This window comes from Marmota marmota, unplaced genomic scaffold (genome assembly GCF_001458135.2).
Source record: "Marmota marmota marmota unplaced genomic scaffold, marMar, whole genome shotgun sequence".
Classification (NCBI taxonomy): Eukaryota; Metazoa; Chordata; class Mammalia; order Rodentia; family Sciuridae; genus Marmota; species Marmota marmota.
The window spans coordinates 26,059,508-26,074,037 of record NW_026000057.1 but is presented as its reverse complement, the minus strand read 5'-3'; the positions used below and the strand labels follow the sequence as shown (position 1 = coordinate 26,074,037).

Here is a 14,530-nt window from a genome sequence, read left to right as displayed (position 1 = left end):
TGGATCAGGACATAGGCATTAACCAGAGACCCAGAGCCTACTAGAAGAAAAAGTAGCCCCAAATCTCCATGATGTCGGTTTAGGAACCAAATTCCTCAACAAGACTCTGAAAGCCCAAGAAGTAAAATCAAGAATCAATAAATGAAATGGTATCAAACTAAAAAATGTCTTCACAGCAAAGGAAACAATCAACAACATGAACAGAGAGCCTGAAGAATGGGAGAAAATCTTTGCCCCCTGAACCTCAGATAGAGCATTAACCTCCATGATACATAAAGAGCTCAAAAAACTTAACACCAAAAAACAAATAACCCAATCAATAATTGGGCAAAGGAACTCGACAGACACTTCACAGAAGAAGAAATACAAATAGTCAACACATATATTAAAAAATGTTCAGCATCACTAGCAATTAGACAAATGAAAACTAAAACTACACTGAGATTTCATCACACTCCAGTCACAATGGCAGTTATCAAGAATACAAGCAACAATAAATTTTGGTGAAAATGTTGGGGAAAGGTTCACTCATACATTGCTGGTGGGACTGCAAATTCGTGCACCCACTCTGGAAAACAGTATGGAAATTTCTCAGAAAACTTGGAATAGAACCAACATTTGACCCAGTTATTCCACTCCTGGGTGTATATATATACCCAAAGGACTTAAAATTAGCATACTAGAATAATGGGTCCATATCAATGTTTATAGCAGCTCAATTCACAATAGCTAAAATATAGAACCAGCCTAAATGCCCTTCAGTCAATGAAATGAATAAAGAAAATGTGATATATATACAACGATGGAATATTACTCAGTCCTAAAGAAGAATAAAATTATGGCATTTGCTGATAAATGGAGATGGAACTGGAGACTATAATGCTAAGTGAAATAAGCCAATCCCAAAAAAATCAAAGGCTGAATGTTCTCTCTGATATGTGGATGCTAAACACAATAAGTGGAGAAGGGAATAGACGTTCAATGGATTAGACAAAGGGGAATTAAGGGAAGGGAGGGTGGATTGGAACTGGAAAAAAACAGTAGAATGAATCAGACGTAACTCTTCTATGTTCATATATGAATACATGACCAATGTAATTCCACATCACATAAAACAAAAAAAATGGGAAACTATATTCCATGTATGTATGATGTCAAAATACATTCTACTGTCATGTATAACTACAAATAATAAAAAAAATTTAAATTAATTCACCTCTATCTCATGACCTTGGAGGAGATGTGAAAACCCTATATGAAAACCACATACACCATTATCTTTCATAAATATTTCAAGTCAGACTCACCTAAACTCAAATCTCAACTGTACCAATTCTAGCTGGGTTATTCTGGAACAGATAAATAAAGACTGTGCTTCTGATATTCCTCATTTATAAAAAGAAGACTCAAACTTTTCTCTACATTACAGAGTCATTAACCAGATGAAATATGCACCAAGTGATTTTAGCACAGTACCTGACAAGTACAGTGCAAATGTAACTACACATTATCGTGGGATAGAAAGGCAAAATGGCAATTCTTCATCAAAATATTTGTATCTCTACTCATAATGCCCACCCCTAAGCTAAGCTCCAACAAGGAAAGTACTTGTTTCCATGAGATATATCTGTTTTCCTATACGTGTTTCAATAGGAAATCAAAATGTATGTGGTGCGAGAATTGTCCTTATACCCAGAAACAGAGAAGACACAAATGGCTACCATGTTTCCCTTTGAATGCTATTAAAAACACCCTCCTCCATGGGAAAGAGACAAGTTTTTTTAAAAAAACTGAACAGCCCACAGAAAGATGTCACCCTCCTCCATCCTTCATTTAAGAAAAAAACGAGTGAGGAAGAGGAACTCAAGAGGCTTTTTATACAAATAGTTCCAAGCCTGACTATCCATCAGATTCACTAGTCAGCTTTACAATAATAGACAATCCTGAGTCTAGAATTGAGTCATTTTTCAGAGAAGGGAATCAGAATTTTTCAAAGCCTCCAAGTTTAATAAGGTGCACAGCCACAGGTGGGACACTGTCTTACCCTTACAGGAAGTTGCCTACCTGCCTTTTGCTTGAGGCCTACTCCAGGGTATCTCCACCTGCTTCACCAAGATGACTTTCAGACCTGGAAGACACCCTGGCCGTCATCTAAGGTGAAATCAACAGCTTATTGTACTGCTGACCTAAAGGTGACCTATACAAGGCAAAATACTTCCCTAGGCCTAGACCTCGAACCCACCTCCCATCACTGCCAAATCCCTGTTATATCTTACACACACATAAACCTTTGAAAGACAAAAAGGAGATTTTTCTGTCTTTAAGTGTAGATTATTTTAATTAGTTGTCATGCCTTAAATTTATAGAAACAACCATGAGTTAGAAGAATTCTGAAATTCTGCTACTCTTAAGAACCAATCAAAGATAAATAACATTCATCTACTTTGATAAAGGGCCTTGCCTTATAGGAAAAATCTGTTTTAGTAAATGATAAATAAACCTACTTCAGTAGCATTTTATGCTTTTAAAAAGTCTAAAAATACTAAAAATAATTATATAGTATATGATTATTGTTTTGCCATTTTACATAATAGAACATTCCACAAAATACTATTTTTGTTGTGTTCACTGCTCTTAAAACACTAGATAAAAAACTCAAAAAATAAATCTAATTAAATTCAAATTTTATCTAGGAAGAATATTAGACCATATAATTGGTATAAGTGCAGCTTTTTCAGGGTACAAAATTTTTTAAGAAATATAAAAATTTGTATTAACTAATTTTTCACAATCTAGTACCATCTTGTCCATTTGCACACTGATTTAATGACATGAAATATATACTGAGATATGGTTATGCCAAATAATTTCCTAAAATGTGGAGATAATGCTATAATAATGAAAGAAATTGATAAAAAGATCTTCTGGATCATCAACAGGAAAAACACATTTACTGGAGACTAGAAAAATAAAATATTAACTGAATCCAAATACTTTCTATGATGCTTTCCATTAATAACACCTTCATCATTTTGAAAGTACCCTGCTGGTTCTATTCTATGAGGAAATATGACAGAGTAGTGAAGAACACAGGATCAGGGATCACATGACCAGTTCAAATGCTAGCTGTTGCCTACTGAGTTACCTCACACAGGTTCCTTATGCAACTATTCCTTAGTTTCTTCATCTGTAAAGTAAGCTACTTAGCAGCAACTACACCAAAGATTGCTGGGAAGAGTGACACAGTAGATCCAGAAACAATGTCCATGCTCCACCCTGTAACTATAATTATGGTTTAACTGGTCACTTTTGACTTTTTAAATCTGGAATCTAAGGGAAATTATAAGGAAAAATTCATTGGACCTGAATGTAAACTGTGAAACCTCTATACTTCAATACACTCATTAAAATAGAAGGTAAGCAATGAACTGTAAAATATTTTCTATAAATGACAGTCAAAAATTGCTAATCTGAATTACTAAGGACTTCACACAAATTGGTAAGAAACTAAAACTATAAAAGATAAGCTGACAAACACATGCAGAGAAAACCTGCCAATGAAATACAGATGTCTAATAAGTGTATCATACGTTTAAGAAAGTACAACCTCTTAAATGAAATTTGAGGGAAGGCCGTTATTTTGGAATGAGCTCCTGAACTAAGCCCAAGAGAAGAGAGTCACCAGTACTAGTTGATACCAATCAAACTGAACTTTGAAACAAACCAGTTTTCCAAAACTGGGAAATTCAAAGCAACGAATCAGAAGGGACCCAATTTACCTGTGCCAGCATAATGACAAATCCCTTCCTTTCTAACTCTATAAGAAAAGCAACTTTGAAATGACTGATCTGCTCTTTGTTCCGTTTGTTTTTTCATCCCTTTTCTACCTACAAAGCCAACAACCTCTTCTACTTAGCTCATCAGAGCACCTTTTCAAAATTTTTGGGGATACTGCCTTATTCACAAATCACTAAGAAAAGTCAATTAATCTTTAAACTAAGTCAAATGAAATTTTTTAGAAGAAGCCTCAGAAGGAATCAAATAATAGCATATTAAAACAATAAAATACACACAAATCCCCCCCTATCTAATTAACAAAGATTTCTATGACAATTCTTTCAGTGAAAGCTGTCCCCTCTACACTCCTGAAAGAAATACAAGTCAGACAGCATTACCGAAAGTAATTCTGCAATACGTTTAAAGAGTCTAAAAATATTCTTTTTCCACTGTCAGGAATACATCCTAGAGATGTAACCTGAAACACTTCAAATTAAGATGGGACAGCAATGAAAACTGCTGCACCAATTCATCTAACTGGTTCTCTAACCTCAGTCCAGGTCCCAATAAAAGGCCATTTTCCTTTGGGGTTAAACTCTGATCTCACTAGTAACAATATTCAAACATAGATTTTTAAAAAAAAAAAAAAAAAAACCTTTTTCAAATCCCTTACCCTGGCACTGTAGAAGGTTCCTGATGACCTGCCCCAAACCCCAAATCCCACCTTTTGGAAAGAGACAGTAGCCAGATCAAGAATCATTGTTTCTGGTTGGTCCCCAACCACCTTCCTCTAACAAACAAAATTCGATGACTTTGATATTCCATATCACTATAACAAAACATCTGAGATAATTATTTTATAAAGAGAAAAGGTTTATTTTAGCTCCCAGTTTTAGAGCTTTCAGTCCCTAGCTGGGAAGCTCCACAACTCTGGGACCCTGAAGAAAGCAATATCTCAGAGTGGGAACATGTGATGGAACAAACCACTTAGACCCTGAGCCAGGATGCAAAATTATGGAGGAAAAGCAGGATCCCACAATCCCCAACCATCTAAGGAGTTCCCTTAAGTCTCCACATCCTAAAAGCCCACAGCACATCCCACCATTACCACCTTGGAAACCAAACCTTCAACACATGAACCTTTGGGGTTCACTCATCCAAACCACAACACCAAGTCAGCATGGTTTTGAAGCACAGTAGCACAATGCAGCAGCCAAAGTGAAAACTTAAGTTTTAAAATTTTAGCTTCAGTTTTGAATGTTCCTAGCACAAAGAAATAATAAATGTTTGAGGTAATATATATGCAAATTACCCTAATCTGATCATTATACCTTGTATATATGTACTGACAAATCATATTTTAACCCATAAGTTACAGACCATTATATGTCCATTAAAATTTTTTAAACTTTTAAAAATATTTTAAAAACTAAAACATAAATTTACCCTCCAAAACACAACCCAGGGGGAAAAGGAATTCTATTTAAGGCCCCAAAGGAGGAACACCAATACTCTCAACTGCATTATGTCTGCAATCTCAAAATTATGCCACCATCTTTTAATGGGCATTTTTAAGTAAGCAATAAAATCTTTCATAAATATGGAAAAGTAACCCTCTGAGAACCTTATTGAGTATTTTGAAAATGATTTAGGCTGAGGTTGGGCTCAGTGGTAGAGCACGTTCCTGGCATGCATGTGAGGCACTGGGTTTGATCCTCAGCACCACATAAAAATAAAAATAAATAAAATAAAGGTATTGTGTCCATCTACGACTAAAGAAAATATTTAAAAAATGATTCAAGAATATAAAAAAGCTTAAAATTTCACTGCAGTAAATTAAAGTCAAATACATTAACAAGTATAATTTTTATTCTTCCTACATTTGCTCATTTGTTATGAGAAAAGATATGAGAAAAATTAAGTACATCTTCCTATGATTATTGTGAACCAGTTCACCCTGCCATGTCCACATGGAACAAGTGTCAAACAACCCTTTCCTGACCTTTTTCTTGCTTATTTCCTTCTTACTGAAAATGAGCTGGCACAATCTCACTGAAATACCTGGGGGAAAAAATTCTTATTCATTTTTTGGGTTGCATTATGATTTCCTTTATTGTCTAATTCCTAAAAGCAGATCAAGCAAGCACTCTAATCTGACTCATGAATTCTCTGACATTCAGATTCTCAAGAGCTGTTCGGATATATTCCTTGTTCTTTTAGTGTCCCACATTGAAGAGGTGTTTGTTCGTGAAAGAGGTAGTAGGTTGAAAACTGAGATTTAGGTCTGAAACCATTTAAAAGCCTTCTTAGTTCCTCCCTTTGTTAGTGACAGGGTTCAGTGTGGTGATGCGATGTATGCAAAAAGAACAAAAACAAGGGAGCATGCTTTCATCAGAGTCTGCATTACAGAAAACAATAAAAATCTAATAAGTAAACAATTACTGACATCCCTTTCATGAGCCTTTACCTAGAGCAATATGGAACAAGTTGGAAAATGACACAGCCCTCCTGGGAAGGTTTTCAGCCCTCTTTGGTCTCCTAAACTTTCTAATGAAAAGAACTTCTGAGCAATGTCCTCCCTCTATAGCTAGTCACATAGAATATGTGAACAACTTCACTCCAACAAGTCTTTGATTCACATCCCTACATATGTCGTTTTCCAAGAAAAATGTAGTGACTTCTTTTCATAGAAAGTGCAATTAATCTTGTGATTTTCATCAAATATTCAAAAAATATAAAATGATGAATAATTCCCACCCAGAGCCCTTTTTAAGTAAAAAAAATATGTTCAATTACTAATCAAAAGGTGAAAAATAGATATTGGTTTATTTAATATTACCTTCACCTTTCAATATAACAATTTTAATCTTTAAAAAACACATGGACAGAACTGTGAAGATCAAATAGTCAATACATTGTAACTCTCACAGAAATTATTTTTTTTAGAGGGGAGGGGAGGGGATACCAGGGATTGAACCCAGGGGCACTTAACCACTGAGCCACATCCCCAGCCCCTTTTTATTTTTTGAGACAGGGGCTTGCTAAGTTGCTGAAGCTGGCTTCGAACTTGCAATCCTCTGGTCTCAGCCTACCAAGCCACTGGGATCACAGGTGTGTGGCACTATGCCCTGCTATTTTTATACATTTGCTTTTTAATGAAAATAAACCAAGTGGCCATTTAAGAACTATTTGTGAAATATAGAAATCTACCTAAAAGTAAAATTTGGCGAAAAGTCTACATTTGTACCTCAACCCATGAGTTGATGTGTGATAATGCAGGGTCTTCTGCCACAGGGTCACTGCTCAAACCCTGGTACAGATTTTCAGTACAGCACAGCAGTAAAGAGCAGGAGGTATCAACTTAATTCTAGCCCTACTCCTTACTGCCCATGTAACCTGAGGCAAGTTTCTTAACCTTCCCATGTGTCAATTTTAACTTCTTTAAAACAGGAATGGAAACAAAAATGTCCTTACAGATGTGCTGTGAAAAAGATACATGGGTGAAGCCTTCTTTACAGCGCTTCAAAAACTGTAGCACTCTATACAAAACAGCCACGCCACAGATTGGTTAGAAGAGTGGCTCCTAGTGAACACTCACCAATGCACAGGGCAGCCTTCGCAAAGGTGGGCCCTGGAGTCCATACAACCCATTTCACATTTTCCTCCAAACTCAACAAAGCCAACTAGAACTATCAACATGAACAGGGTAATAGATTGGATTTGCTTGAAAACAGCACGGTTTTGCAATCTAGTTTGCATTAACCTGAAAAATGATATCATCAATATTTGAGAAAGGTTATTACTAAGTGTGTAAATGTTTGAGGAATAGACTAAGTGTGTAAGCCAACATTTCAAATGAAAGCCACAAGCTACTTGCTCATTACACAGCAAATCCACATCCACTTTGCCATGTTGATTTACACCTATTTCTTATCTTCTGTGTTCTTAGTGATAATTAAAGGAATAATTGTTCATTCTATTCACTGTATAAATACACTTTCTTTTGATTTCAGCATGCCACAAAGTCAAAATGTCAAAGCATAATAATGATGCCTACCAAACATCCCAATCTCTTTAATAATTTCTATGACCTTACCTTTATCAGCAAGGCATGAAATGACCTTCTCTTCCTCTCACATCTAAGAAAGAGTAAGCTGAACTCCACCTTGTCAACAAAAAGAAAAAAAAATATTTGTTTTTATCTATTGGCTTGAGGAAAATCTGGATTATCACTTACCAGTTCAAATGCAGAATTGATGGTATACAAAATTGAACTGAAAAATATACACATATCATAGCACCTTAGAATTCTCACTTTTGAGCTCCAAACTTATAAATAAGAGAACAGATACTATCCAATATAACAAAACAGACATCATATTAAGTTTTTCTTGCAGGTTTCCAAAAAGAAGCAAATACTAAGTCTTAGCAGACTTGGCACTTTGGAGATTTTATTTAATACAAGAATTTTATTCAAATAAAAGAATAGCCATAGATTTGGGGAGTAAATATATAAACTAGATGTTAATCCAAAATATTTTCTCACTCAGTTTACTGACTAAAATATAGAAAACAAAAAAATATACACATCAGATTTCTATAACCTTATGTTAATACTCTCATCACCAATACCTTATTTCAATAAATTATTTAAACCATAATTCAATCTTAATTAGGTATGAAATAATTTTTCTGTATTTTTCAAAAGGTAAATGAGAAACTGGAATAAAGTTCAAAAAGCAGTATGGCTATGCAGTAAAGCCAATGTTAAAATAAGATATAACTATAAACACTCTCCATTCTCTTGCTTTTAGGTTAAGTTGACAAACAACTTAATATCTGCATTAAACTGCTAAAGTTAAATAAAATTGATATAACATTAAAACAGTACAAAATCTATTGCATATACAGTTCAAAATAACAATGAGATTTTTGCCAGAAAACAACTGCATTTAACCCAAAATCAGAAGAGACTTTGGATTCATGAAGAGAACATTTTAATAACTTGAAAAACAAAAGTATATATATAAAATGCTAAATATGAAATTAATAGGTTCATTCATTTACCCTGTGTTGTAAAGAACACTGAAGTTTAAGAGCATTGGCATTTCAAAGTACACTGATGACCAATGGTGTGGCCAACATAGGTCACAGCTCGCCACAAGACCATCATACTGAAATGTTTCCTACAGGGGCATCTTGCCTGAAAGGTCTACAGGAGACAGATTCACCTAGAAATGTGGACTTGACACATAGGAGATATTTATTAAGTAATTAGTATCAAGGAATTAAAAATTGTATCTCATCTGGGCCTTAGATGAGTTCCGAATCTCCTATGTTTCAATTTCCTCATTTGTAAAGTCATGATATTTTGAGAAAAGTTGTGATACTTGATGAGGACATGATAACTGTTACCACCAGGATGATTAATGTGGTGTATTAGATAATTTTTAAGATTTAGTTTAAATCAAAATTTATTTATTCATTATAAAGAAATTTTGATTGAGATTATCCAAAGATAAAACTTTCAAAAAGCAGAATATTATTTTCTTTATTTTTCTATCCTTTCACAACAATTTCTTTTTCAAAGAGGGACTACTTATGACTCTCAAAACTCAGAAACAAACTGCATTTTGAACATGAGAAGCTAGCAATCTTCTCCAAAATGAAGAAAAGACAGAGTACGTGACTTAGACCCAGGCCCCAAATCTCTTTCAGACATTTTCCTATCAACTTAGACTCATGAGAACATGCAAGTTTGGATTACCAGCCAAAACCTAATGTCAATCAAATCTGAAGGACAGCAGGACTGTTAAACTGTTAGGTCAAAGACTATTTGAACCCAGGAATCTTTTCAGGGTAGACAACCTGATGAAGTCACAGTTCTTACTATAAGCTCTCAGTCTGCAGAGGCGACCACTTGCTCCCAAATGATAATATACCTCAACCCCCAAGGGAGAGAATGATCACAGTCCTAGGACTGGCATGAGGTCAAAAGCAGTACAAATGGTGCATGCCTGTAATCCCAGAGGATTGGGAGGCTAAGGCAGGAGGATCATGAGTCCAAAGCTGGCCTCAGCAACTTAGCAAGGCTATAAGCAACTTAACAAGACCTTGTCTCTAAATAAAATATAAAAAAGGGCTGGGGATGAGGACAGGGTTGTGGCTCAGTGGTAGAGTACATGTCTAGCATGGGTGAGGCACTGGGTTTGATCCTTAGCACCACATAAAGATATTGTGTCCATCTACAACCTACAACTAAAAAATATTTTTTAAAAAAAGGCAGGGGGTGGTGTTGAAGAATGTGACTCAGTGGTTCAGTGGCCCTGGGTTCAATCCCCAGGTTAAAAAAAGAAAAAAGAAAAAAAGACAATACAATTTCTATGGCAATTTCTAGGATTATATCATAAAAGAACATGTCTAACAGGAACCATGCTGGTGTAAAATCAGGAATTTAAAGAATATATAATTCAGGGGACTTCAAATTACTAAGAATCTGGGTTTGATATCAGCTAATGAGGAGGAACACCATAGTACACAATCTCAGCATAAGAATACATAATCTGGCTGTCCATTCACAAATATTTTAAAATCTGCAATATTCTCTTCAATTAGAGGAATCAGCAAAAAGCAATGACATACTGTACTCATGTTTCCTCTCATTCATCAGGACTTTGGTAGATGTTCAACAACACATTGTTTATGAAGTAAGACTTTTAAATGTACTATGTTCTTATATGTAGAATCTAGATCATTAATTTAAAGAGAGAGAGAGAGAGAGAGAGAGAGAGAGAGAAGTTTATCTGAAATGGCTTAAGCAATCAAGCAAATTTAACTCCTATGCTGGTTTTTAATCATCTTACTTCAAGGAGTTTTGAAAACTCTAAATCTCTAAGGGTTCTATTTTTTATCATGTAAAGATTGCTGACATTGTAGTTTGCTTAACTTGCTCATTTTTAATGAAAATTAATTTTTACTACTCAGCTGTATTTCATTAATTCCATTACATATGAAGTATGGATTTTATATCATTCAACTTCCCTGGAAGATCAGCCAGCTGAGCACTTATTTGGCCCTTCACCCAAGAATCGAACTCATAAATTCAGTGCAAAAGTGGCCTGGAACATTAATTTATCTGCTATTTTCTAAATAACTATTGTGAGCCAGACATTGCAATAAGCCCAGAAGACAACCATGAATAAGCTATATATGGTATTTGTGTTTAAAAGGCAATGCTCCAAATAGCCAAAACAATTCTGAAAAAAAAAGAATAACAAGACTAAAGAATTCACCCACTCTAATGATCTCAAAACACATTAAAGCTATAGTAATCAAAACGGTGTGGTATTCGCATAAAGATAAACGTAGAGACCAAGGGAACAGAATAGGGACCACAAAAATAAACTCCTTTTTTCTATTATCAAAGAATCTTCCACAAGGAGAATAAGATTATTCGGTGCGGAAAGGACAATCTCTTCAACAAATGGTTTTGGGAAAGTAGACAACCACCTGCAAAGAAGGAACTTTGACTCTTACCTAACACCACATACAAAAATTAATTCAAATGGATTGATGACCTAAAGATAAGACCTGACACTATAAGATTCCCAGGAGAAAACCTGGGGGAAAAGATTTCTGACATGAAATTTGACAACTGTTTCTTGAAAATGACACCCAAAGCATAGGCAACAAGAGCAAAATTAGACAAATAAGATGGGACCACACCAAACTTCATCCACAGCATGAAAGCCAAGCTAAGGAATAGGAGAAGACACCTCCAAATTATATATCAAATTGGTTCATAAAGAATCACAATTTACAAGAAATAACCTGATTAAAAAATGGGCAAAGAACACCTATAAACATTTCTCTACAAATGATACACAAATGGCCTGTAAACATAAAAAGATGCTCCCCATCTCTAATTGCTATAGGTCAGAACTCGAATGTCCCCTGAAATCCTGTGAGTTAAAGACTATATCTCCAGGGTGGTGCTACTGGAACTCTTGGACCCTTTGAGAGGAAGGGGCCATGTGGGAGGTTCATAAGCCACTACCTCACCACACACTCAAAGCAATAGGACCAACCGATCATGAGCTGGACCTCCGATACTGTGACCCCAAATAAGCCTTTCCTCTGTATAAGCCTATTGTCTGGATATCTTGTTGTAGTGATGGAAAGCTAAACGTTGATCACTACAGAAATTCAAATAAAAGCCACAATGAGATATCACCTTACATCCAATTATGATGCCTACATGGAGAAAAAAAAAAAAAAAAAGAGGACTGGGATTGTAACTTAGTAGGAGAGCACAGAGTTAGCACATCAAAAGACCTGGGTCTGACCCTTAGCAGGACAAAATTTTAAAAAAATAAAAATAAAAATACCAAAGAAAAGACCAAGGGATATGGAGAAATCAAAACCTTATACACTGTTGGTAGAAATATAAAATAGTACAGATACTATAAAAAACTGTATGGTAGTTCCTCAAAAAGATGAAAACAGAATTAGCATATGATCCAGCAATCTCCCTTCTAGGTATATATCCCAGATTTCAAGGATCAATATCCAAGAATTGGAAGCAAGAACTTGAAGATATTATTTGTTCAGTCATGTTCATAGCAGTATTATTCAAAATAACCAAGAGGTGGAAGGAATCCAAATGCCCACTGAAGGATGAACAGATAAGTGAAACATGGTAATAAACAATGGAATATTACTCAGTCTTGAAAAAAGGAGATATAGTCACATAATGCTACTGAAATAAACCAGTCGTAAAAAAGATAAATACTGTATACAGCTAAAGTAGTCAAACTCTAAGAAAAGGGAAGAAGAAAGGTGGTTGCCAGGGCCTGGGGGTGGGGATGGGAAATGCGTAGCTATGGTTTAATGTGTACAGAGTTTCAGGTTTGCAAGATCAAAAAGTTCTGGAGATTCACTACAAAGCAATGTGACTATTCTCATTACTACTGAACTATACACTTTAAAATGATTACGATGATAAATTTTGTTATGTGTTTTCTACCACAATTTTTTTTAAAGGTGATCAGGCATAGGTAACATACTGGAAGTTATAAAGTGAGAATTCATAGCCTCTAAGTAAAGATAAAATTTAGAAAAGCGGGGTAGAAAGTTCAGGTAGAAGACTGAATCTACAAAAAGTCATTTGGAGGAAAACAGCAAAGTTTAAGCTAACAGGCAAATAACAGAAGTGCAGCCCAGATAAAACTGGAAGAGCAGGTTGAGGTTCACTGCGTAAGGTGGTCAGTACTCAAGGGACAGTCTCTGAAGTGACAAAACAAGCAAAGCTCTGGCCAGGCAGACCAGAGGGTGAGGGAAAGAAGTCAGAAACATCTGCTACAGACTTCGCAATAGTGACCCAACAAGTCAGCATTAAGGCAGAAAAAATTCAGGAGAAGTATTTCTCGATACAGTCTAGGTGCCCCCCGCAGGCAGCCAGATCAGCTGGATTTCTCATAAATGAAGACACGTCCTGGAAAACCTTTCAAGTCCAGTGTGGACTTTTACTACCTTTGAACTACAATAAACTGAAATATCTTCTCTCGAAACTTCTTAGAAGCAGATTATCTCTTGACATCCTACACATTTAAAGATTGGGTTTCATGCTCATAGAAAGCATCACATAAGTAATTGGGGAATTGATGGCCATTTTTTATTGATGGAAGTTTATGGGGAAATATGCTAAATACTTGAAATTATTAATAAAAGGTAAACCTAAAATATCACAAAAATCCAGTAGATTCAATTCTTACTATTTATGAAAGATAAAGGGAAATTTTCTAATGTCCCATCTCAGATGGTTAAAAAATTCATATAACACTACTTTAACTGAAAGACAGAATTAGCACTTTTATATTTCAGATGAATAGTTGAAACGGTCACTAAATAGGTAATATTGATAAGGAAAGTATAAACTGTATTGCTTATGAGTTCAAAAAATAACCTTGAACAATGTTTTCATATTTTTACTTGGTACTTAAAGTTACAATTTAGATTTGAGAGCTCTGTCTACAAATATTGAAATTTACTTAAATTATCATATTTATTAAATCCCAAGCCCTATTCTAGAACTTTGCCTTCAGAGCTGCTGGAAGCTACAACGTTTAAAAAGCGCCCTTGTGAAGTCACGGAGGCTGCCACAGGGCCAGTAAGAGAAAGCAGACCTCTCTGCCAGGATGTCAATTACCCAGCCCCTGGGCACTCGCTCACAGAGCGCCACAGCTTAAAATCATTATGAAGATAGCATTAGGACAATTAAACAAATTACTTGGAATCAAGAGTACTTAAAATCTATTCCTAACCTCAATAAAAGGTACCATAAGACAACCTCAGAAATTGAGGTAAATTACAGAAAAGTGTTACAACATGAGTAAGCATTCATTTGTTTTCCTCTTGCAATTTAAATTTTTTTGTACATTCTAGAATCAGATCTTGGAGTATTTCAGCAATGTATACAAACTAAGGAAGGCCCAAAAGTATTTCAGTAATGCAGGAACCCTCAAATTAGCTTGTGTATATAGATAGTAAATAAAGTTCAAAATTCTTGGCTATTCAGTATCTTTACTGAAGCAAATCAATACTTTTTTATAAGTGCTTACTTCAGACTATTTTTTAAAATAATGAAATGTTAAAGATCCTACTCTCTTGCATAAGATTATAAGTAACAGAGATAATTATTAAAATCTGGAAATCAGAAAGGAATGAAAAAGAGTCTGAGGTAAACTTGCCATAT

The 14,530-nt window shown here is 35.1% G+C and overlaps 1 protein-coding gene across 2 annotated transcripts in view; it reads right to left on the bottom strand.

The window, feature by feature from the left end:
• Bmpr1b (bone morphogenetic protein receptor type 1B) overlaps positions 1 to 14,530 on the bottom strand; it is a 276,179-nt gene that overhangs the window by 248,663 nt on the left and 12,986 nt on the right. For both annotated transcript variants that reach the window (XM_048813647.1, XM_048813649.1), the window contains exon 2: positions 7,874 to 7,942. The gene's annotated coding sequence lies outside the window, so the exon portion shown is untranslated. The remainder of the gene's footprint in view (positions 1 to 7,873; positions 7,943 to 14,530) is intronic.